The 26638-nt window shown below is 42.9% G+C and overlaps 1 protein-coding gene across 1 annotated transcript in view; it reads right to left on the bottom strand.

The window, feature by feature from the left end:
* Positions 1 to 24499, bottom strand: part of LOC124797429 — a 266751-nt gene extending 242252 nt beyond the window's left edge. Inside the window, exon 1 of the mRNA XM_047260784.1 lies at positions 24390 to 24499. The gene's annotated coding sequence lies outside the window, so the exon portion shown is untranslated. The remainder of the gene's footprint in view (positions 1 to 24389) is intronic.
* Positions 24500 to 26638: the final 2139 nt, after the last annotated feature.

The raw sequence follows: 26638 nt of genomic DNA, 5'->3' as shown, positions 1-26638 counted from the left end.
TATTCAAAAACTGGTATAACGTTATGACAAGTGCCTCAATATTGACGGAGATTATGTAGAAAAGTAGATTAAGGTACAGGCTTTCATGTAAAAATAAAATTATTGCGATATCTTAGCACGTCTTTTTTTAATTTCAAAATGGTACTTATTTAAAAAACACGCCTCGTAGATATAGATGTAAACAATCTGATGCAAACTGGGTTCGAGGCACTATTTACCGGAAGAGCTCCGGTGACAGCCATTGCTAAACTAGATGCCCGTGAAACTCGGACAAAGGTGACTAGGATTTTATCATAATACTGATATCTATAATAAACTGCACATACTTTTTATATTGAAATACTTATTCATAATTTTGTCTGAAATATGTAACTTTAATTTTGGTGATAGCTATAGCATAAGTCAGATTGCTCAGAGTCAGGGTAGCAGAAATGAGCCACAAAATTACCATCTAATATCCCTGATATACATTTGTTGTAGAATATTATAACATATTCTTAGCTCAGATGTAATGAGGTATCTCGAATGGAATGGTCTCCATGCCCACCGACATGGTTTCTGAAAACATCGATCATGTGAAACCCAACTCGCACTTTTCTCGCATGACATCCTGAAATCCGTCGATCAAGGCAGTCAGGCAGATGCTGTATTTCTTCATTTCCGAAAAGCATTTGACACAGTTCCACACCTGCTTACCGTAGAAAGTACGATGTGTGGGGCATTAAGCGAAATTCTGAGTATTTCTTGGTAGGTAGAGCTCAACATGTGAGTAGGATGGAATGTAATCGACAGGTGTAGATGCAACTTCAGGTCTGCGCCAGGGAAATGTGTTGGGGTCCTTGCTGTTTATGTAGTCTATTAATAACCTTTCAGACAATATTAATAGTAACATGAGGCGTTTCCCAGATGATGCAGTTGTCTACAATGACGTACTCTCAGAAAAAAACTGCCCAAATATTCGGCCCGAGCTTGATAACATTTCAAAGTGGCGCAAAGACTGCCATCTTGCTATAAATGTTCAGAAACGTTAAGTTTTGCACTTCACAAAACGAAAAAAAAAACACTGTACTGTATCCTATGACGATTCATATTCCAGTTGGATATTGACAAAAAACACCACATCCATTCTCTTAGAGAAAAAAAAGCTTATTCAACAGCGATACCATCTACAACTGCGTTCAAAACTTCACATCTTAATGGATTTATTACTTTCGTGCTATTATGTTAGTGCGGACTAGTATAACTGAAGTTGAACAGAGTGTATACGACCGGATGACCGTGAGAAATATCTCACAACCACCTTCAAATTGGCCGGTAGAATAAATTTTTAACAGCCAAGATTGAACCAAGGCAGTCCTCCGCAATCCACTTTGTCGCATCGTTGTGCGTACATGCTATCGGGACTATAGAATTTGTAGCTCTGTGACTCAATGTGGCGCTATTTTACATAATATAGAATTTAGAAGGTTCTAGATCATGTAGAGGACATCTTTTCGACATTGAAACATCACACTTTCTTCCTCTCTTCTATCGCAGAAATTGATATTTTGTTACATAATTTACAAATATTATATTTTGACATTTGTTTTATGATTTATATATGTAACACGTACTGTTAACAAAAATTTGTAAGTATTGTGCATTTTTACTACAGTTTTCAGATATTCTTTTTGAATGAAAGTTTTCTGTATCAATAACGTTATAAAACAGGTACTAGAAAATTGTATCTTACCGGTTTCACTTGCTACCCTATGTCATCCGCAAAATAAGGGGACCACATCTTAGTCACGAAAAAACCCCCAAACCGTAATACTACATCCTCTGTAACTCACTGTTGGCATCGGACGTGATGGTAGCAAATCGCTAAACATGGAAGGATGCGAACTCATTTTACGTATTACATAGGGTAACAAGTGAAGGTGCTATATACACTATGAGATCAAAATATCCGGACACCTCCAAAAACATACGCTTTTCATATTAGGAGCATTGTGCTGCCACCTACTGCCAGGTACTCCATATCAGCGACTTCAGTAGTCTTTAGACATCGTGAGAGATCAGAATGGGGCGCTCCGCGGAACTCATGTCCCTCGAACGTGGTGATTGGGTATCACTAGTGAGATAGTCTGTACGCGACATTTCCACACTCCTAAACACCCCTAGGTCCACTGTTTCCGATGTGATAGTGAAGTGGAAACGCGAAGGGACACATACAGCACAAAAGCGTACAGGCCAACCTCGTCTGTTGACTGACAGAGACTGCCGACATTTGAAGAGGGTCATAATGTGTAATACGCAGACATCTATCCAAATTAGAAACTGCATCAGGATCCACTGTAAGCACTATGACAGTTAGGCAGGAGGTGAGAAAACTTGGAGTTCGTGGTCGAGCGGCTGCTAATAAGCCACACATCAAGCCGGTAAATGCCAAACGACGCCTCGCTTGGTGTAAGAAGCGTAAACATTGCACGATTGAACAGTAGAAACACGTGGTGTGAAGTGACGAATCAGGTACACAATATGGTGATCCGATGGCAGGGGGTGGATACGGCGAATGCCCGGTGAACGTCAAATCTGCCAGCGTGTGTAGTGCCAACAGTAAAATTCGGAGACGATGGTGTCATGGTGTGGTCGCGTTTTTCATGGAGGGGGCTTGCACTCCTTGTTGTTTTGCGTGGCACTATCACAGCGCAGGTCTACATTGATGTTTTAAGCACCTTTTTGCTTCCCACTGTTGAAGAGCAATTCGGGAATGGCAATTGCATCTTTCAACACGATCGAGCACCTGCTTATAATGCTCAGCGTATGGCGGAGTGGTTGCACGACAATAACATCTCTGTAATGGATTGGCCTGCAGAGAGTCCTGACCTGAATCCTATAGAACACCGGGATGTTTTGGAACGCCAACTTCGTGCCTGGCCTCACCGACCGACATCGATAACTCTCCTCAGTGCAGCACTCCGTGAAAAATTGTCTGCCATTCACCAAGAAACCTTCCAGCACCTTATTGAACGTATATCTGCGAGAGTGGAAGCTGCCATCAGGGCTAAGGGTGGGCCAAAACCATATTGAATTCCAGCATTACCGATGGAGGGCGTCACGAACTTTTAGGTCATTTTCAGCCAGGTGTCCGAATGCTTTTGATCACATAGTGTAATTTATTTTTAGTTGTAGGACCGATTTCGGTCTGACACAAATTTCTAGTACCTGTTTTACAACGTCACTGAGACTGGAAAACTTTCATTCAGAAAGAATACCTAAAAACTGTAGGTAGCGTTGTTCAGGCATTTGCTCAACTAAAATCCTGCCATTGGACTGTCACAGAGTATAGCGTGACTCGCCCCTCCAAATCAATCGTTACGAGTCATCCACTGTCCAGTCGTTCTGTGCACCACCTCAGGCGTCGCTTAGCGTTGACTACAGAAATGTGTGTCGTGTGAGGAGCTGCTTGACCATTGCACTCCATTATTTTTAACCCTCTACGCACAGTCATTATGCCGTCCTTCCGTTGATTTCATGCGATTTTTACAACCATTCTCTGCAGTGCTCGAAGGTTCCTGTCCTGCCTGGTGTTAGTTTACCTGTGGTTGTTCCTTCGCAGTTCTACTTGACAATCGCATCATCAACAATCGTTTTGGGCGACTTCAGAAGGCTCGAAATATCATTGATGGAATTGTTGCTTAGAGGACATTCAATAACTACACCACGTTCGAAGTCTCAGCTCTCCTAACCAATCCATTCTGCTGATATTGCATCTCTACCGACAAAACAATATTTCCCGTCTCCTTTTATACCGGCCTCTCGTGACGTCCAGAGGTCAATTCCGCGTTACATAGGAGTCTCCGGATACTTTTGATGATATAGCGTATATCTTCTTTCTTTCCTCTTGTAAGTTAGTGACTAACAAATAAGAATTGATAAACGAATAAATACTTTATGTATTTGAAACTTCATCGATGATTGCGGAAACGGTTAGGTTCATCTACTTACGCTACTAGGGTTATTGCAAATTTTCGTGATTAACATATCAGTAAATTAGCCTATTATGCCTATTTTCACTGCTTTTATATGTCATGATATTTTGGGGCAATTCGTCATTGAGAGAGAAAGTATTCATTGCACAAAAGCGTGTAATCAGAATAATAGCTGGAGGCCACCCAAGATCACCTTGCAGACATTTTTTTAAGGAACTTGAGATATTCACAGTACCATCTCAATACATATATTTACTTTAGAAATGTGTCATTAATAGCCCATCCCATTTCAAAAATAACAGCGAAGTGCATAGCTACAACACTAGAAGAAAGGATGATATTCACTACTCTGGATTAAATCTCACTTTGGCACAGAAAGGGTTGAATTATGCTGCCACAAAAATCTTTGGTCATTTGCCAAATAGTATTAAAAGTCTGACAGGTAGCCAACTAACATTTAAAAGCAAATTAAAATAATTTCCTTCTACTTAATAGATGAATTCTTAGATATGACGTAGTAGCTGTAAAAAAATTAATTATTATTTTGTGTAAAGAAAACTTATGTTAAACTGACACGTTCCACATCATTACGAAATGTCGTATTCGTCGTGATCTATGGAACAAGGATTAATATGTGTATGTATATATGTACTATAAACTAACAGATTTTAAAACTTCTTTTTTTGGACACAAACAATGTTATATTTTTACATTACCCATTTGAACTGTTTAAATGGTCATCTTCATATCAGTGTTTAGCATGGCTGTCTTACAAGAAACGCCTTGGGCGCGATCGCAAGTTCATTCTTTAGTGAGGCTCATTTGAAAGTGTTGTGTTAATAAATATGACAGGCAAAACATTAGCTGCTAATGCCTCACCACGTGCCTCAGAAGGGCGAAAGAAAATGAGTGTCCGGGAGGCGCAGAGATTGACCTTCTATGGGATGTGTGTATTACACTTCACAAAACGGACATCGTCGACATTCAAGAAATGTTCAAAATAATTTGCTCCATGAACACCGAATGAGAAATAGCGAGGTACACAGATCACAAAATTTCGTATCAAGATCGAAGGCGAATGTCCTTGGGAGTTACAAACCACGCTTGACGTTCAACTAGGTATCCACTCTTAAAGATGCATACAGAACCATATTGGTGTAATGGGGTAATGAGAACTGATGGAAAACGATGGCATGTAAACGAATGCTTAACAGTCTGTCGTGGAGCTTATTGTGAAACTGCCTATACTTTAAGGCGTAACTGCAGATAGTCCGATAACACATACATCAAAAAAAGTTTTGCATCACCCCGGTTCCCAGAACACCTGAAGTGAGACGTTGACTGTGGATATTGTATCACAGACAAAGTCCCTTTCGCTGTTCAGAGATGTCACTAAACCCGCCCAAAGATGTAAACAAGCATGCATGAGCAGCGTCTATTAGACGGAAGGGGTCCGACAGCCTATCAGTTCCAGTCATTCCACCAGGAAGGAGGTACACGGCTCATGTTGTCTGTGGTTCAACCATGCCTAGAGGGTCAATACCGCGGTTCGATCGCGTCCGTATTGTTACTTCGTGCCAGGAAGGGCTCTCAACAAGGGAAGTGTCCAGGCTTCTCGGAGTGAATCAAAACGATGTTGTTCGGACATGGAGGAGATGCAGAGAGACAGGAACTGTCGATGACATGCCTCGCTTAGGCCACCCAAGGGCTGCTAGTGCAGTGGATGATCGCTAACTATGTATTATGGCTCGGAGGAACCCTGACAACAACGGCCCCATATTGAATAACGCTTTTCGTGCAGCCACAGGAACGTCATGTTACGACTCAAACTGTGTGCAATAGGCTGCATGATGCGCAGCTTCACTCCCGACGTCCATGGTGAGGTCCATCTTTGCAACCACGACATCATGCAGCGAGATACAGAAGGGCCCAACAACATGCCAAATGGGCCGCTCAGGATTGGCATCGCGTTCTCTTCACCGATGAGTGTCGCATATGCCTTTAACCGGACAATCGTCGGAGACGTGTTTGAAGGTAACCCGGTCAGGTTAAACACCTTAGGCACGCTGTGCAACGAGTGCAGCAAGGTGGAGGTTCCCTTATGTTTTGGTGTGGCATTATGTGGGGCTGACGTACGCCACTGGTGTTCATGGAAGGCGCCGTAACGGCTGTACGATACGTGAATGCCATCCTCCGATTGATAGTGCAACCATATGGCAGCATATTGGCGAGGCATTCGTCTTCATGAACGACAATTCGCGCCTCGATCGTGCACATGTTGCGAATGACTTCCTTCAGGATAACGACATCGCTCGATTAGAGTGGCCAGTATGTTCTTCAGACATGAACCCTATCGAACATGCGTGGTATAGGTTGAAAAGGGCTGTTTATGGATGACGACTCACCAACCACCCTGAGGGATCTGCGCCGAATCACCGTTGAGGAGTGGGACAATCTGGACCAACAGTGCCTTGATGAACTTGTGGATAGTATGCGACGATGAATACAGGCATTCATCAATGCAAGAGGACGTGCTACTTGGTATTAGAGGTACCGCTGTGTACAGCAATCTGGACCACCACCTCTGAAGGTCTCGCTGTATGGTGGTACAACATGCAATGTGTGGTTTTCATGAGCAATGAAAATGGCGGAAATGATGTTTATGTTGATCTCTATTCGAATTTTCTGTACAGGTTCCGGAACTCTCGGAACCGTGGTGATGTAAAACTTTTTTTGATGTGTGTCTGTTTACAGGCACGAAAAAACAAACATCTAGAGGCTGCATTTGTCCAGTGGTTCTACATGGTATGAAATGCAATGTCACATTTTTCAGGAAGGATCTTTTGCGTTAAAGGCGCATGATTTTTATATTCAGACCAGGAATCAAGCGATAGCAAGTTCTTTTTACCACCTATTGGCCAAAAGCAGTGCTCATACCATAGTTGTGGGTCTCTTACACTCATTTTCCCTCTTGCTTGCTGTGACGTAAATATTCCCTACTGTGCTTGCAAGATCACGCATAAAAGAAAGAATCGTAGGGGGCAGAGCATCTCCAACATATCGGACCACAGTAAATGATTTTCCAGCCAATGTACCACCCACATTAACAGTCGGCATAATTGTATTCGAATGCGTTAAGGCATTAACGTTAGTTGATCTTGATACAACTCTCTAGGTACCACTAATTCCCAGGGTTCTTTTGATATGCATTTCCTCTTCCACTCCTGATTGGTTGGAACTGAAAACCAATTCCTTACTGAATAATGGGGTAAGTTCGTTTATCTCATCTACAAATTTTCGAGCCGATTCCGCAGTTTCGTCAAGGTGACGCTTTGTTTGAAATTTCGATATCTTGAGTCTTCCAATTCTGTAGTACTGTTTGAAGTTATTTAACCATCCGCTGCTTCCCTTGAAATCACTGTAATCTATGTCGCGCGCAATTTTATGTGCACGACGTGGTAGGTCACTATCCCCACAAAGAAGGTGGAGAACAAGGCAAGGGCTCCTCTCAAGGAAGCGGATTTACCAGAGGTGGTCGCCCAGAAATTGTCACCTCAAGGACCTGTACCGCCAAGACTTTACGGACTTCCTGAAGTTCACAACGAGGGAGTGCCGTTACGCCCGATTGTCAGCAATATTAGGGCACCTATATGCTTACTAGAAAAATACCTGGCGGAAATACTAAGCCGTTATGTAGATAAATGCCCTCATCGCACCTGTAATTCTCTGGATTTTGTAAAACGTCTCGACTATTTCAGGCTGCAAGACTCAAATATCATGGTGAGCTTCGACGCTGTTTCGTTATTTACCAGGGTACTTCTACGAGAGTCAGGCGAGCTTATTGGGCAGAAATTTGACGAGAAGGCCATCGATCTTTTCAAACATGTTCTGACCTCCACTTATTTTCTGTTTGATGGAGAATATTATGAATAAACAGAAGGAGTTCCAATGGGCAGCCCACTCTCGCCTGTGGTCGCGAATTTGCATATGGAGTACTTCGAGGAGGAAGCCTTGGCGCCATTCAAATGGAAACCTACTTGTTTCTTCCGTTACGTGGATAACACGTTCGTCATCTGTCCCCATGGTAGGGATAAGGTCCTGGACTTCCTTACACATCTGAACTCCATACATCCCAACATCCAATTCGCAATGAAGACCGAAGCAGCAGGAAGATTACATTTTCTGGACATCATTGTCAAGAGAAGAGCTGATGGCACGTTGGGTCACTGTGTGTACAGGAAGAAAACGCACACTGATCTGTGTTTGCATGCACACAACTGCCACCACCCTTCTCAGAGAAATGGGGTTCTAAGAACACTGGTACACTGGGCGCGCAGCATCTCAGATGTAGAGAGTTTGCCCCAGGGTCTGGAACACCTCAGAACCGTATCCCGAAAGAGCGGGTACTGGGAATGGCAGATTAGACGCTCTCTCCGCCCCACCGCTACAGTACAACCTTTGGAGACGGAAGAAGTCACGGGGGAAGAAGCAGCCACTACATCTATTCCGTACACTGGCGCACTATTGGGGAAAATTGGACGCACATTAAGGAAACGCCGAGTTAAAACTGTCTTTTGCCAGCCCAATAAAACACTAGCATTTAAATGTGTATGTTTGCACAAAAAATACACTTTCTAAGTGATATTACTATCTGTTAACTGACTGACAATACGAGCTCCTGACTAGCAATGCATTCTCTGAAAACCGCTTTTAGGTTGTTCACCCTGTATATTAAATATACTATTTCAGAATAAAAACCTTCTTTGCTCTGGAGTTTGTAGTTACTGTTTTTGAAGGAAACGAAATGTACCTGTTTAATAAGATTGGAATAATGCATGCATCTGAATATCATCTACATTCCCAGAGAAATAAGTACTGATTACTAGATGGAAAAGTGAAAGCGAATCTACACCGTTATGCAAGTCCTTAAAATACACATTTCAAGCGCATTCTAAGTACTGAAGCTTTCCATGTGTTACGAAATGAAGGAGGTTTAAGGTTTACAATAATATCTCGCCGGTAACGAGGTAGTTAGAAACGGAGAACATGCTCTTTCACTTCGCATTTTTCATCACAAATAACGTAGCGATCGTAAAAGTTGAACTGACAGGCACGCAATTGCGAACCTCCTCTCCAGAATGAGAGTCCAATTTGTCGGTCGCTGCGCCACCATGTTCGGCAAGCCGTTTCCACGCCAGCGATGTTGGTAGAATCAGAGCCCTAGACAAGGAGCTTCTTTATTTTAACCTCCTTGGTTCAGGCCGTAGACTGTAGAGATAATTGCTCTTCCACGTTTCGCAGTGAAGAAAATTAACGTAGATGTTTGGTTAGTAACCGAGTAAATAGGATTGCAATAGTTAATATGTCATTTTTTGCAAAAAAAAAAAAAGGAAAAAGTTATACATACAAGTCGAGTGCAATAAATATGGAGAGTTGCCCATTCAGTGAGGCAGTAGATCTGCTCCCCCCCCCCCCCCCCTCCCCGACGTAGAGTTATTACAGAGAACGGAAGCTCTGCTGAAAATGAGCCAGGATATCGAGCAAGCGACAAATATTGCAGCAAAACGCACATTGGAACGGAAGGAAGAATTAATTGAAGAAGAGACGAGCAGTCACCATTCAACAACACCAGAAAAAATAACAAAGGAGGTAAAGAACTGGACAGCGCTCATATCAGGTATGTCTGACAATTTTAATTCAACTGAAGGATCAAGTTCCCTTCCCCACAGGGGGACTTTCAGGACGATACTGCATGGTACCTCATTTTGCACACAACTTACGTAAGGAAAAAGTAATAAACCAATGGAAAATCCTTACAAACAAATGTACAGCTAAAATATGATCAGCACGAAACTAACAGATATCATAATCATGCAGTAGGACCATTTTAAGTATTTGTTGAGGAATTTATTGTTAATATAAGTAAATATCACCCCGTGGCCTTGGGGAAGATCCTGTTTACCTCAGATTTTGAGTACAAGCGGAAAACCATAAATCTCAAGGTTGTGGGCAAAACCATAATTCGGATTGATATCAACAAGAGAGACTGCAAACAGGTTTGTGAAGGAAAACCTGCTACACCAGAAAAAAAATGATAGCATACATACCAAACGACAGAACACGTCGGCAAGGAGTTATTAGAAATGTAGATCCCGAGCTAACAGATTCACAATTGAAAGGCGCTATTCAGTCTACAATTACAGCCACCTATTCACGGAGAATGATCAATAGAATAAGTAATTTAGAAACAACTAACTTCATACCCCAAGAAACGTGCGTGGTCACATTCTCCTCGCAGTTCCTGCCAGAATATGTGACAGTATAATGCATGAAGTGTAATGTTAGATCGTACTTATCGCTGGTGAGGCAGTGTTTTAAATGCATTCGGTATGGCCATCTTAGTAATTAATGTAGCCACAGATTCGTTGCAATCAATGTGGAGGGAGCCATGAGACAGCTCAGTGCACAAGTGAAAAGATGTTCTGTGTCCACTGTAAAAGGACCAACACATCGAGAGATAGGTCTTGCCCAGTATATCTCAAACAACAAGAGATTAAGAAAGCGTTAGCTATATACAATATATCCTTTAAAGAAGCTGTAGAATACGTAAATCAAAGACCTTATGCTGCTGTGGCAGGGAATCTTGGTGGGAAGAAATCAGAATGTGAGAAAGAGTTGTCCCCCCGTAGAAAGTATTCAGCATACACTCCTGGAAATTGAAATAAGAACACCGTGAATTCATTGTCCCAGGAAGGGGAAACTTTATTGACACATTCCTGGGGTCAGATACATCACATGATCACACTGACAGAACCACAGGCACATAGACACAGGCAACAGAGCATGCACAATGTCGGCACTAGTACAATGTATATCCACCTTTCGCAGTAATGCAGGCTGCTATTCTCCCATGGAGACGATCGTAGAGATGCTGGATGTAGTCCTGTGAAACGGCTTGCCATGCCATTTCCACCTGGCGCCTCAGTTGGACCAGCGTTCGTGCTGGACGTGCAGACCGCGTGAGACGACGCTTCATTCAGTCCCAAACATGCTCAATGGGGGACAGATCCGGAGATCTTGCTGGCTAGGGTAGTTGACTTACACCTTCTAGAGCACGTTGGGTGGCACGGGATACATGCGGACGTGCATTGTCCTGTTGGAACAGCAAGTTCCCTTGCCGGTCTAGGAATGGTAGAACGATGGGTTCGATGACGGTTTGGATGTACCGTGCACTATTCAGTGTCCCCTCGACGATCACCAGTGGTGTACGGCCAGTGTAGGAGATCGCTCCCCACACCATGATGCCGGGTGTTGGCCCTGTGTGCCTCGGTCGTATGCAGTCCTGATTGTGGCGCTCACCTGCACGGCGCCAAACACGCATACGACCATCATTGGCACCAAGGCAGAAGCGACTCTCATCGCTGAAGACGATACGTCTCCATTCGTCCCTCCATTCACGCCTGTCGCGACACCACTGGAGGCGGGCTGCACGATGTTGGGGCGTGAGCGGAAGACGGCCTAACGGTGTGCGGGACCGTAGCCCAGCTTCATGGAGACGGTTGCGAATGGTCCTCGCCGATACCCCAGGAGCAACAGTGTCCCTAATTTGCTGGGAAGTGGCGGTGCGGTCCCCTACGGCACAGCGTAGGATCCTACGGTCTTGGCGTGCATCCGTGCGTCGCTGCGGTCCGATCCCAGGTCGACGGGCACGTGCACCTTCCGGCGACCACTGGCGACAACATCGATGTACTTTGGAGACCTCACGCCCCACGTGTTGAGCAATTCGGCGGTACGTCCACCCGGCCTCCCGCATGCCCACTATACGCCCTCGCTCAAAGTCCGTCAACTGCACATACTGTTCACGTCCACGCTGTCGCGGCATGCTACCAGTGTTAAAGACTGCGATGGAGCTCCGTATGCCACGGCAAACTGGCTGACACTGACGGCGGCGGTGCACAAATGCTGCGCAGCTAGCGCCATTCGACGGCCAACACCGCGGTTCCTGGTGTGTCCGCTGTGCCGTGCGTGTGATCATTGCTTGTACAGCCCTCTCGCAGTGTCCGGAGCAAGTATGGTGGGTCTGACACACCGGTGCCAATGTGTTCTTTTTTCCATTTCCAGGAGTGTAGATTCACGACAACTATTCATCACAGTAGACGAAACCAAAGACTACGTCAACTCCAACTACTCTTTTCGTAAATATAAATTTACCAATATTTCCTGCTAAAGAGAATCCATATGCACTACGACCACATACTTCTGAACCACAAAAGCAAATTATAGCAGTAGTAGGGGATAAGAATACAGCGATAATCAAACAGCTAGTGGCTGGGATAACAAATCTAATAACACAGGTCACCACATTAAACAAAGATAGTTTGGACGAAGCTGATATATACAACATGGTTGCTTCGATAGCATAAAAAAATAAATAAATAAACCTGGATCAGGACAGAACTAGGTCATACTTACGTTCCACTCATATAAACAGAATAACGGATATTAAAGTTCTCCGCCGGCCGCGGTGGTCTAGTGGTTCTAGGCGCGCAGTCCGGAACCGCGGGACTGCTACGGTCGCAGGTTCGAATCCTGCCTCGGGCATGGATGTGTGTGATGTCCTTAGGTTAGTTAGGTTTAAGTAGGTCTAAGTTCTAGGGGACTGATGACCACAGAAGTTAAGTCCCATAGTGCTCAGAGCCATTTGAACCATTTTTAAAGTTCTCCAGTGGTATGCCACATCCTTAAGTGCTAAAAAAAGAGTCGTTCAGGCACAAACTTTACATTAATGACTACCCTATCACTGTTACAAATGAAACCTGGATTAAACCAAATATGTCTATTCCATGTCGAGAATATCAAGTAATAAGGTCGAATCGAAAGGATGGAAAAGGTGGAGTAGCCATATTGGTTAGTACAAACTTCCAACTATAAACCAATTACCATGCCACTACCTAACCTTAAGTTTCAAGCAATAGCAGTAGAAGTAAGTACATCGTCCCTCAGCATGTAGGAATTTCGAACAACACATGCAGACAATGTTGCAACATATGCCAAAACCTTTCCTACTCTGTGGGGACTTTAATGCCCACCACACAGCATGGTGGTGTCATATGAATAGTGAGGCAGGGGACTACATAATGTCTTGCATTGATGATTATAACATGATCATATACAATGATGGATAAATCAAGGGATCATGGATGAGACCAACTGCAGTGGATATAACATCAGCCTCACCCTATATGAACCAAATCACAACTTGGTCTGTTCTGCAGGATACCATGGGATCAGATCATTTCCCTATAACTATGAATATGCAGTGCGATAAAAGTAATCGAGTACATATTGCCAACAAAGTGACTTGGAACATGAGCAAAGCTGATTGGTATAAATATCGCCAAATTCTTGAATTATAGATAAAACTAATAGAAAAAAGACTACCTCCACACAGGTCCTATACGCAACTATAGAACAGCATATATCGTGCAGCAAATGAATCCATCCCAAAATGATCTTTATTAAGAAAAGCAAAACAACCGGATAATCCACGGTGGAATGAAGACTGCAAGAAAGCATTACAAGACAGAAGGGCAGAGCGTTATATGAAAGTGTTAGACAGCCTAAGGTGAACGGCTTTTTGTTCTATAAATAAACAGCAGCTGGGACCAAGAAAGTACTGAAATCTATTAAGAAGAGTAGTTGGTTAAAATTCTGCAATAGTTTGACCATGAATACTAAATTATCAGAGATATGACAGAAGATCAACAATTTTAGGAATATCGTCCCTGCAGCCAATAACATAGAACCATACGAGTGGATAGAAGAATTCTGTGACCTTATTGCTCCACCAAGTGTTCGCAATAAGCTAATCATGAGAGGAAAGGATACTGCTGCAACTCAACATGTGCTAACTACACAGTTCAGTATTGAAGAGCTGACATTAGTCATCAAAGAGAAACCCAACACTGCTCCAGGAATGGGTCAGATCACATATTCCATAAACAAAACAAGCCTGACAATGATGTAGAGTTACTTCTTCAAATTTATAATGGAAATTGGATGCGTCAAGAATTGGTCTCAGAATGGAAGACATAGATCATAGCCCCATATAAAAAAAAAGGGAAAACATTGGGATAGCTAATAAACGGGCGATTTGAATGGTGGGTAGAATCTTCATCCTTACTAATTGTATCGCAATTCGTGTGCTGTAAAGGTAGAATCTGCATGGACAACATTTCAGTATTAGTCCCCTCCGTCTTTGCTGGCTTTGGTGAGAGAAAATATACAGTAGCACCATTTTCGGATATTGCAAAAGCATTTGATAATATTCAGACAAATATACTATTAGATAAGTTGCTACTTTTAGGAGCTCCACCTCAGTTTGTAGAAGGTACATCGTCATTAATCAGTGAACGAACTGCATATGTTAGAAAGGATACTGGATTCAAGGGCCCACGCTTGGCGGACAATGGCATACCACAAGGATCGGTATTCGGCCCACTACTATAGGTAATATATACCGGTGATATGGAAAGGGCAATAACTCCTCCAGTTAGAATTATACAGTTTGCAGATGATATATGTGTATTTACTTCCCATGTAGTATTACAGAAGGCAATGAACAATCTTCCCGTGAGGGGTTACTGGTCCTCCAGTCCCCCATCGGACTCCTGCCCAGGTGCGGATAGAGGAACGCTCACCAGATACGATAGGTACTGGGGAGATAAAATACATACCCGGGGTGGACCAAAACCAGTAACTGCTGCCTTGCAGGGAGAGAGGATCCTCAAAGGCTAAGGGAGAGAACACCAACAGAAAACTCCTGTAGGCTCGATTGAAGTCATGGGAGCAGACCTCCCATCGAGGTAGGGCGTATGGGTCGATAACCTACGAACTTGAAAGCAGCATATCACAGAAACTGCAATAGCGAATACCAACAATCTGACGGATTTAAAGATGACAACCTTGACAATAAAAAGGTGACACGAATAGGGTTCTGGAACGTGAGAACAATGTGGCAAACAGGTAAACAAACGGATTCAGTACAAGAAATGGAACGATACAGATTAGAAATTTCAGGATTAAGTGAAACAAGAATAACTGGACTTGGAGGAAGAAGAATAAAGGAGGTGCACATCCTCCTCTATTCTGGAGGAAAGGATGATACCCATAGTGAAGGAGTGGCATTAATACTAGATCGGAGAGCAAAGCAGTCTTTGATAGAGTGGCACCCAGTTACTGACAGAATCATAGTCTCTCGCTTTGCAACGAGGTTCTAAGACTAGTGACCACTGTACAATGTTACGCACAACAGAAGCGTCTGAGGATGAAGAAAAAGAAAAGTTTTATAGCAAACTCCAAGAAACACTGCAAAAGTGTCGAAAAAGGGATATCCTCCTGCCGGTTGGTGACTTTAATGCAAAAATTGGCAATGAAAACTATGGAATAGACCATATTATCGGGCAGCATGGGTTGGGCACCCGAAATGGCAATGGAGAACGTCTCATAGACTTGTGCGGCATGTTTAACCTGACTATTGGAGGTTCCATTTACCCCCATAAACGGTGTCACAAAATTTCGTGGGTTTCACCAGACAGCATAACAGAGAATCATACAGACCACTTTGCAATTAGCAGGACCTGGCGAAAATCATTCCTAGATGTGAGGAATAAAAGAGGAGCAGATGTCGGTCGTGACCACCACCGTATGCTAGCAACAGTCCATCTAAAAATAGTTGCACACAAGAGACATTGCAGGCAGAAGAGGATTAAGCTTAATTTTGGAAAGTTGGACAATACAAAAGTGCGAGAGGAGTTCTCGATACAACGGACAAGTCGTTTTGAAGTGCTTAGCAGAGGAATCGAAAAGAATGACATTGAAGGTCAATGGGATGCAGTGAAAACGACCTATGCACAGACAGCTGAAGAAATTCCTGGAACAAAAGACCACGGCGGACAAGACTAGATCTCTGACCATACTTTGGATGCAATGCAACAGAGGAGGAAGGCAAAACTCCGGCAATATTGCCCACAGACAAAGGAAGTAAAAGAAGAAATCCAACGGGAACTCTGCATATGAAATAGGACGGCGAAGAGGAGTTTCAGAAAAGATAAGAGAACCTTCATGAATAATCTCGCATCTAAGGTGAGGCAGTAGCTGACAGAGGTGATAACAAGACACTGTATAACATCACAAGGATACTGTCAAATAAGAAATTTGGGGGTGATATGCCCCCAAGGACAAGCAAGGAAAACTACTCACAAATCAAGAAGATCAAGCGCAGAGGTGGAAACAATTTGAGAACGTTCTGAAGCGTGAAATTACAGGTGACAATATAACTCAACTGAATGTGGTTGGCGAAGGACTCCCACAAGATATGTTAATTAACATAAAACCGCCATCCAAAGAATAAATCGCTTAAAGCAGTCCAACAAAAAAACTGAAAAGCTCCGTGCCTGGACAACATCAGTCCAGAGTTACTTCAAGTTGATCCCTCTATAAAAGCAGAAATTTTACATCCACTCCTAACAGCCATATGGATGAATGAAAAAGTACCGAATGATTGGAACAGAGGCTTGTCCATCAAGCTCTCCAAGAAAAAAGACCGATCGGTTTGTGACAATTGGAGAGGAATCACACTGCTGTCAATCCCGAGCAAGAACCTCTCGCGAATAATCCTAAACAGAGTAAAAGCATATGTAGATCAGAAAATAAGAAGAGAACAAGCAGGGTTCAGGGAAGGTCGCTCTTGCATTGGCCAGATAAACACCTTGAGAATAATAGCTGGACATTCATATGAATACCAGTCACCGCCTTACGTACTGTTTGTAGACTCTGAAAAGGCCTTCGACAGTATAACTGGAACAAAAATATGGAGTTCACTGAGGACTTTTGAAATTCACAAGAAAAATAATTGCTCTTCTCAAGTACATGTGTGAAAACTACACGTGCCTGGTTCATCATCAAGATCTGCTTTCAGATCCAGTAGCAGTGAAAACAGATGTTAAGCAGGGCTAATTGCTCTCACCGATACTATTTAACATAGTACTGAATCTTGTAGGGGCGCAAGCAAAGGGTAACCTGAGAGGAATAAAATGGAGCAATGGAACACATCTAGAAGACCTAAATTTTGCAGATGACCTTTGCCTTCTATCCCAAAGCCTCAACGACATGAAAGAGAAACTAGAAGAGCTGAAATTTGCGGCGAAGAAAGTCGGTTTGAAAATTATTGCCCAAAAAACAAAAGACTTTCGAGCAAATTATAACAACACGGTAGAGCTTAAGCTTGGGAGTCAGGTAATCGAAAAGGTGAACACGTTTTGTTACCTTGGAAGCATGATTACACCATATGGTGGTGCAACAGAGGTCATTAACAGCCCCATCAACAAACCAAAGGCGCTTTTGCAACTCTCCGCTCTATCTGGACATCGAAGGAAATAACACTGAGGACCAAATTGCGGATATTTGAAAGTAATGTAAAATCTGTGCTTCTGTATGGATGTGAAACATGGAAAGTGACAATGCAGCTAATCCATAAGCTGCATACATTCAACAACAGATGTCTGAGGAACATGCTGGGGATACGGTGGCCAAATGTCATCTCTAACGAAACACTCTGGGAAAGAACCAGCTAGATGCCAATCGAGCTGCAAATAAGAAGTAGCAAGTGGAGATGGTTAGGACATACACGTAGGAGACCAAATGAACATATTGCGAAAGAAGCACTTTATTGGACCCCGCAGGGACGATGGAGACAAGGCAGAGCCAAAATGACATACAGACGATAGGTTGAAGCAGAATAGGATGGGAAGAACTGAAAATACTAACAGAATGCAGAACAAGATGGCGATTCTTTGTTGCCGCCCTATGCTCCAAATGAGGAGTAAAAGGAATTAATAATAAATAAATAGTAATGAACAATATTACACCATCAACAAAAAACCTGTCGGTGGCTTTGTGGAAATGGTCTGACGAAGACACCTGAGAAATCTTCAGTAGTCATATTCACCATGAATGGTTAATACAGGTCGATTTTTTCCACCGTGCACAAACTCTAGGAACTGAACGATGAGAGGATACAGAACAAAAAAGGTCTAATGAAGTTATGTTCGGAAATGCGTGGTTTCCATGCTAGAGACCATTTATTCAATCATACTTTGTAACAAAGACTACGGTCTAATATGCGCTGTACCATACAACCACAGTTACAGTACGCGTGGTTTCTTCCTAGACAGTGGTACTGTTCCTCATTCGTAATGCTCTAGAGCCTTCTCCTGTCATAGTAATTGTTAATGTTGTATCAGATTCACTTCTCTTGCTGACTGACCTTGTAGTGGATGCGATACAGCGTTGTACACAATGGTTCCGTATTCGAATCGAGAGCTTGCCTATATGGTGTTTGCTTACGGAAAGGCAAATGGCAACGGGAGGCGGCAGCAAGGTTATATCAGGAGACCTACCCCTCGACAACACAATGTTTCGCTGTTTGCCTGAGACAGGGTCGTTTCAGGAAGCAGGAAATCACGAAGGACGTACCCGAAATGTTCGCACACCAGAGTTGGAGGAAAATATGTTTAACACTGTGGAAGGCGACCGTCATGTCAGTGCCAGACAGTTGGCCTGCCAGTACATGGTAAGCCAGATGACCGTGTGGAACATTCTCCATAACAACTGTTACTACCCTTATCACTCACAGCGTGTGCAGGGCTTACTAGCGACAGACTTGCCACATCTGGAGCAGTTTTGTCCCTGGTTTCTTCACCAGGCAACCACGATTCCGGGATTTGTGTCATCCATCCTATTCACAGATGAGACCACCTTTGCGTGGAGTGGTATCTTCAACTTCTATAACAGTCATCTGCGGTACAGTATGCAGAACCCCCTGTGGTATGGTGACAGCGAATCATCAGCATCGGTGCAGCCGGAATGTGTGGGCCGGATAATTGCGACCGTAAGTTGGGACCAATCTTCCTACCACGTCGCCTAACAGGCGGTAACTACCAGCGTTTCTTGTGAGTGACTTTGCCTCCCCTGTTGGAAGAAGTGCCATTGATGATTCGAAGGGTTATGTGGCTGCTATTTGATGGTGCTCTAAACCACTTCGCCTTTAACGTCCGGACGCATCTCAATCGTGTCTTCCCTGGTCGATAGATCGGACGAGGCCGGCCAGTTGCATGGCCTGCTCGTTCACCGGATCTCAACACGTGCGATTTCTGGTTATGGATACATCCAAAAAGTATCGTGTACGCAGAGCCCATTCCAGATATGGAGACACTGGAGCAGCGTATTCATGCTGCCTTTGACACTGTTCGCATACAGCCTGGCCGATCTGAACGTATGAGACAGAACGTGCTACGGCGGGTACACGCATATACTGAGGCACGAGGAAACCATTTTCAACACATACTGTAACTGCGGCTGCATGGTACAGCGCGTATTAGAGTGCAGTCGCTGCAAAAATCTATGATTGAATAAAAGGTCTCTGGCATGGAAACCCATGCATTTCCAGACGAAGGTTCTTTAGACCTTTTTGTTCCGTATCCTCTCATTTACCAATCCCTAGAGTTTGTATACGTTGGAAAAACTCACCCTGTATACCAAGAACCTGTTTACTATAAGTAGACGATAAAGTAATACAAGTTAAAGCACTTATTCGGTTCTTAGGAATGACACTGGACAGTGAACTTACTTGGACGACACAAATTAAATGCTTAATATTATTCGATCACATACTACAACATGGTGAGGAGCGCATCCTTCAGTGCTGCTGGTCCTATATCGCTCCCTAATTAGATCCAGATTCGATTACGACTGCATATACCGGGTGATCAAAAAGTCAGTATAAATTTGAAAACTTAATAAACCACGGAATAATGTAGATAGAGAGGACATGCGGTTTTATTAGAACCAGGCGCTTCACCCCATATTGCTAGACGCGTGAAAGATCTCTAGCGCGCGTCGTTTGGTGATGATCGTGTGCTCAGCCGCCACTTTCGTCATGCTTGGCCTTCCAGGTTCCCAGACCTCAGTCCGTGCGATTATTGGCTTTGGGATTACCTGAAGTAGCAAGTGTATCGCGATCGACCGACATCTCTAGGAATGCTGAAAGACAACATCCGACGCCAATGCCTCACCATAACTCCGGACATGCTTTACAGTGCTGTTCACAACATTATTCCTCGACTATAGCTATTGTTGAGGAATGATGGTGGGCATATTGAGCATTTCCTGTAAAGAACATCATTTTTGCTTTGTCTTACTTTGTTATGGTAATTTTTGCTATTCTGATCAGGTGAAGCGCCATCTGTCGGACATTTTTTGAACTTTTGTATTTTTTTGGTTCTAACAAAACCCCATGTCATTCCAAGCATGTGTGTCAATTTGTACCTCTCTATCTACATTATTCCGTGATTTATTCAGTTCTCAAATTTATACTGACTTTTTGATCACCTGGTATTACGAACACACGACATGCAAAATGTTAGAGAAGCTGGATAGATTGCAGTACCGCTGTATATGCACATGTTGAGTAACGAAATCCACACCAACAAATGCAGTCCTGGTGGAAGAGCAAGAGATGCCCTCCATATACGGAGGAAGATGCACACGGAACGATGCATTGTAGAGAAATTATCATACTCACAGCATCCAATTCATCAGATTTTACGACTGTACTGTCCTACTGCAGGAAATCGGGGCAGAAAGCCTTTTGATTTCATTCCGGCATAAAATGACTTGGCGGATGAGTGCATGATCAAGTATATGATGGCCTGTTTACCAATATGAGTAATTCATAATCAGTAGTCGATAGAGGGAAAGTCTGATTTCTTGGAGACAATTACAGCATTGCAAAGACAAATGGTAGAAACACGACAATGGGTAATCCACATATACACAGATGGATCAAAGACAGCAGGAGAGGACAACACAGAATGTGCTATATTTAGTTCACAATTGCAGATGGCCCAGAAGTATAAATTAGCAGCAACTACTTCTACCTATATGGCCGAAACAATCGCAGTGTTAAAGTCGACACAGAGGTGTACGAATGGGAAATACACATCCTATGTAATATTATCAGACTCGAAATGTGTAGTCAAACTATATCAGACTACTCCAAGTTCGTTATTGGTATTATGAATGTCTCAGAAAGCAGAAACAAATTACCCTTATGTGGATGAAAGCCCATTGTGGAATCCCAGACAATGAAAAAGCAGATCAGTTGGCAAAGCACGCTACGAGCAACGGGACACCAATAGACATAAAGCTTCCCTGTACGGAATATGGACAATTTATTCGGGAAATGGCATTCCAGTCCAGGCAAGAAGAATGGACTCAGAGCTCACGATACATCGGAGGTGACTATGCGCAAATGCAACCACAAATCCCGAAACGACCTTGGTTTGAGTACTTTTGTGGACCCTAACAAGCAACATGCACATTGATTAGAATAAGGCTCAATCATGGGACATTTCCAGAGCATCTATATCAACTGCATATAAATCAAACACCAGCCTGTGATTGTGACGATACTACACACGGAGGCACGCACGAACCACATATTATTTCAGTACAGAAAATACAGTGAGGCGAGGAACAAATTCATAGCATTTGTTATCAAGAATAAAATGCCGCAACCAATGTCAGTCAAGTCTTTGCTATCTGAACCCAACATTAAAACCTACAAGAAGATACTCGAATTTATATGTAATGGACAGATAAGGATATAAAGTTTGATAGTTATCTGTAAGGAACAGGGAAAATCAACAAGTTATATTAAAGGAAGTGGTTACTGAGTGAACAAAGATATTGTTATTACGCAGCAATGACTAAAAAAAAACACCTCTGCAAATTACAGTGCAAACAACACGTGTGCGAGACTTACTTCATTTCCGTAGTTGTGAAAATTTACAAATTACGCCTCCTCGAACAGTGGAAGCGACGTGTCGTGGATGTGAAGTTCTTTTGTGATGATAAATAGTGCGAACCGTACTGGTAAGTAAATTCGTTATAGTCCAGATGCAAGCATAAAACTAAGCTTTTGAATTTAACCGCGGAAAATGGATGAACCAATGAGAGAATTGTGCTCGATCATGACAGTCCCAGCAGGAAGATACGTGGCAAGGTAATGAAATTAATTTCTCGCATGATGTGGAGCGGAAATTTTAAATTGTAGCTGTGCTATGATGTCTCAACCTAACCATCACATCGGAAATCCGACGGTATTCCGAAAGAACTGCCAAACGTACGACAATCGTTATTGTAAATATCATTGCTGTTTGTTCCACGGTATTAAGCTGTGCTACCTGTTCCAACCAAACCACCACCTCGGAAATCGCTACATATTCAGAACAAAACAACATGGCATACACAACCTGATAATGCCCCCCTGCAAATCAATATTCTTGCATTTTGTTATGAAATAATGTCTCAACAGATCCCATCTATAGTTCACATATTTTTGTCAAAGGCGCCGCATCTGTAACGGCCCAAAACTAATTCATACATTATCCGGAAGAGGCGCTGCCACAGTTGTTATCGCTGCCAACTGTTACGTTCGGATGCATACCACAGTGAATACTAACCTTTAGCCAGCCACATATATTTCGTGTAATTATTGAAACTTGCAGAATAGCAAAATAAGTATGATCTCACGGAAAAACATCTTGTATCTATCATTGCAATCACCACTTGAACACGAATACATAGCTCTTTGAAACGTACGTGGAAGTAAACAATTAAAAGTTACACATGGTTCATCCGTTAAACAAGAGATTATGTAGTGTTGAACAATGGGGTCGCTGCTATTTACTAGCGTTATATTTGGTGAGAATGTTTAATTGTTGTTGACGTAAAGCTACGCGCCACGTCCGAAATCTGCTAGTTTGGTGTTGCGGAATCGAGAGTCAAAGCAAAAGTCTTTACTGTGTCTGTTCGTTTCCCCGTCCTTCATTTACTCATTGCTCTTCACATTAACTGAAACTGCTTGCTGAATAAGAGAAATGTAGGATGGTCCCAGAAAATTCTCTTTTAGATACCATGTAAAACTCAAAATACAGCTTCCGCTGCTATTTACTGTATTCTTCGTTGCTTTTTGAGACGTTCCAGTCCTTCGCTGCCTATTTCCAATTTTTCGATAACGCTTTAAATGTAAGGTATGTAATGTAAGTTAAGACAGCATTGCGTGGTAAGCTTTCTGTGGAAAGGCCTATTGCCGTTATAGTAAAGGAAACATGTAGGGTCCAATATCTCTTCGGAAATTAGTTTATTTGAGGCGAAACATGGTTTGTTTAATAGGATGAGTAGAAGGAACCGGTCGTGGCTTGCTAGAAGAAGCATCTTTATATTCGCTTTTAGTCGAAACATAGAGCTGAGTATGGCCGACATGGATTTGAAGAACGCCCCTCCTGAATATGGATGTATCATCATAAAACTAGAAACAAGTGCCTAGATCTTTGATTGTGGTCACCGCAAAATTTATTCCGAAATGTAGTAAGAGCCCATTGGGATTAACTGTTAGAATTACGTTGGAGTTCGAAAGACATGGTAAAGATTCTTGTCAGCAGTATAAACTCCATAATATTAGTGAAGTACTAAGAAGCACTGACAATAAGAGGTGCCCAGAATGTGATTTAGGTGGGAGAGGCCCTTGTACTAGTTTCGTGGAAAGGGGAAGGGTGGAAGAAACGAAGTAAAATGTCTTAAAAATAATATTCAAAAGTATTAAAACATTCTGTTTATTAATCATCAGACATACTAATGCTACCGCATTACAAAAGGTACCTAATGCTCTGAAGTTAATTAGAGCATAGTTTGAATGAGATTTGTTCATATTATTTTACTCTCAGGCACGCAACCTTCAAGCACGTGGAAATACTTGCCATATTCACATTTTTAGTATGGGAGTTTGTCGTTGGGGATACCACGAGGAGAAAATCGCGAATGAAAGGTACGTTGCTACTGGATGCTTTTAGAACCCTGGCCATTTGGCATTTTCGGATACAAGGAGAATAGCGACAAACGGTGAATTCATTTTGAGAATTCGCTACGAACGACTCATGGTTCACTTGCTACTATTACATGTCCTGGCTTTCTTCAAAACGAATTGCTATGTGTGTGTGGCGGAGCAGGACACGAATTATGTTTGTGAATATCACGTATTTCCTCGCCGGTGCGCGCAACAATGGGGCCAAGACTTTCTTCTTGACAAATGTAAAGAAAAGTTAGTAGGTATTGATAAAACGTATTTTTAAATAAAACATGGCACTCGTTCCAGTTCCCAAATGCCGTTGATTTTTAATAAGGAATGAAATTGTATTTTAGATCCAGAAATATTATAGGATCAGCCAGGATTCGAAAGCAATTTTTGAGCTTTAAAAATGCCAGTAAATCGTGCAGTGCTAATAGTGAGCATACCGCTATTGAAGACTGCAGCCGTCGGAATCGCTGCACCAGCCAAGGCACTGACAGCTCCGCTCAACACACGCACACCTGCTCTTACAACTAGACGCTCCCGTAGCGCACCGCGTACTGCGCTGCTGCCAGGAAGCGGCGCGTTAACTCCACTTCCGGCGTTCGCCGCTTGGGTGCGCAGGGGTCGCGCCGAGGCGAGCGCAGCAGCCGCCATTGCACGTCGCGCCGCGTCGGACACGGGAAGTTGTCGTTATCGCTCCGAACAGCCCTACATGGCCTTGCCGTTTGACAGTTGCCATTAGCGAAGCCCCACCGTGCATTGGCGCCACGCCAATTTCTCTCGCCCAGCTGAAGCAGATGGTGGAAAACTTACTGGAAATCTTTTACCTCTTACGAAGTCACATATTTTGACATGGAACGAACCGTACATGGGATAAAGATTGATTTTGGAAATATGAAATCTTCTTTTTCTTGTAAAACCCAACAAACTGTAGTTCTGTACTTCAATCTATGAGTTTCATATCAGTTCCCAATAAGACTGTAGGAACATCATGTTGTTGATGTGGTCTTGAGTCCTGAGACTGGTTTGATGCAGCTCTTCATGCTACTCTATCCTGTGCAAGCTTCTTCATCTCCCAGTACCTACTGCAGCCTACATCCTTCTGAATCTGCTTAGTGTATTCATCTCTTCGTCTCCCTCTACGATTTTTACCCTCCACATTGCCCTCCAGTACTAAATTGGCGATCCCTTGAAGCCTCAGAACATGTCCTACCAACCGATCCTTTCTTCTGGTCAAGTTGTGCCACAAACTCTTCTTCTCCCCAGTTCTATTCAATACCTCCTCATTAGTTATGTGATCTACCCATCTAATCTTCAGCATTCTTCTGTAGCACCATATTTCGAAAGCTTCTATTCTCTTCTTGTCCAAACTATTTATCGTCCATGTTTCACTTCCATACATGGCTACACTCCATACAAATACTTTGCGAAACGACTCCTGACACTTAAATCTATACTCGATGTTAACAAATTTCTCTTCTTCAGAAACGCTTTCCTTGCCATTGCCAGTCTACATTTTACATCCTCTCTACTTCGACCATTATCAGTTATTTTGCTCCCCAAGTAGCAAAACTCCTTTCAGACTAGAAATCATGGACGTACCCAGCGAGAGGAAGGGGGGGGGGGGGAGGAGGCAGCTGCCCCCCCCCTCTCCCCTCCCCCCCCCCCCCCCCCCCCCCCCCCCCCGCAGAGGATATTCGCAGTTTTTGACTAGTTTACTGTTTTATTTAATAAGAAATGCTGCATGTTTTCTCGGATTGTAAAAGTGCATTCTTGTATTTAAAATATTTATTAAAAGCAGTTTTCCACTGGTTTACTGTTTTATTTAATAAGAAGTGCTGTATGTTGTCTCGAGTCCTTGTTTCCTGAGACTAGTATGATCTGCCCCCCCCCCCCCCCCCCTCCTAGCTCAGATCCTCGGTACGCCCTTGCTAGAAATGTGTACTTCAAATGATATCAAACTACTCCAAGTTCGTTATTGTTTTGCATCTTATACCCTCCTTTCAGGACACTGCCCATTCCGTTCAACTGCTCTTCCAAGTCCTTTGCTGTCTCTGACAGAATTACAATGTCATTGGCGAACCTCAAAGTTTTTATTTCTTCTCCATGGATTTTAATACGTACTCTGAAGTTTTCTTTTGTTTTCTTTGCTGCTTGCTCAGTATACAGATTGTTGAATAGCATTGGGGAGAGGCTACAACCCTGTCTCACTCCCATCCCAACCACTGCTTCCCTTTCATGTCCCTCGACTCTTATAACTGCCATCTGCTTTCTGTACAAATTGTAAATAGCCTTTCTCTCTCTATATTTTACTCCTGCCACCTTCAGAATTTGAAAGAGAGTACTCCAGTCAACATTGTCAAAAGCTTTCTCTATGTCTACAAATGCTAGAAACGTAGGTTTGCCTTTCCTTAATCTTTCTTCTAAGATAAGTTGTAGGGTCAGTATTGCCTCACGTGTTCCAACATTTCTACGGAATCCAAACTGATCTTCCCTGAGGTCGGCTTCTACCAGTTTTTTCATTTGTCTGTAAAGAATTTGCATTAATATTTTGCAGCTGTGACTTATTAAACTGATAGTTCGGAATTTTCACATCTGTCAACACCTGCTTTCTTTGGGATTGGAATTATTATATTCTTCTTGAAGTCTGAGGGAATTCCGCCTGTCTCATACATCTTGCTCACCAAATGGT

Source organism: Schistocerca piceifrons, chromosome 1, assembly GCF_021461385.2.
Source record: "Schistocerca piceifrons isolate TAMUIC-IGC-003096 chromosome 1, iqSchPice1.1, whole genome shotgun sequence".
Lineage (NCBI taxonomy): Eukaryota > Metazoa > Arthropoda > Insecta > Orthoptera > Acrididae > Schistocerca > Schistocerca piceifrons.
This window is presented reverse-complemented; position numbering and strand designations above follow the sequence as displayed.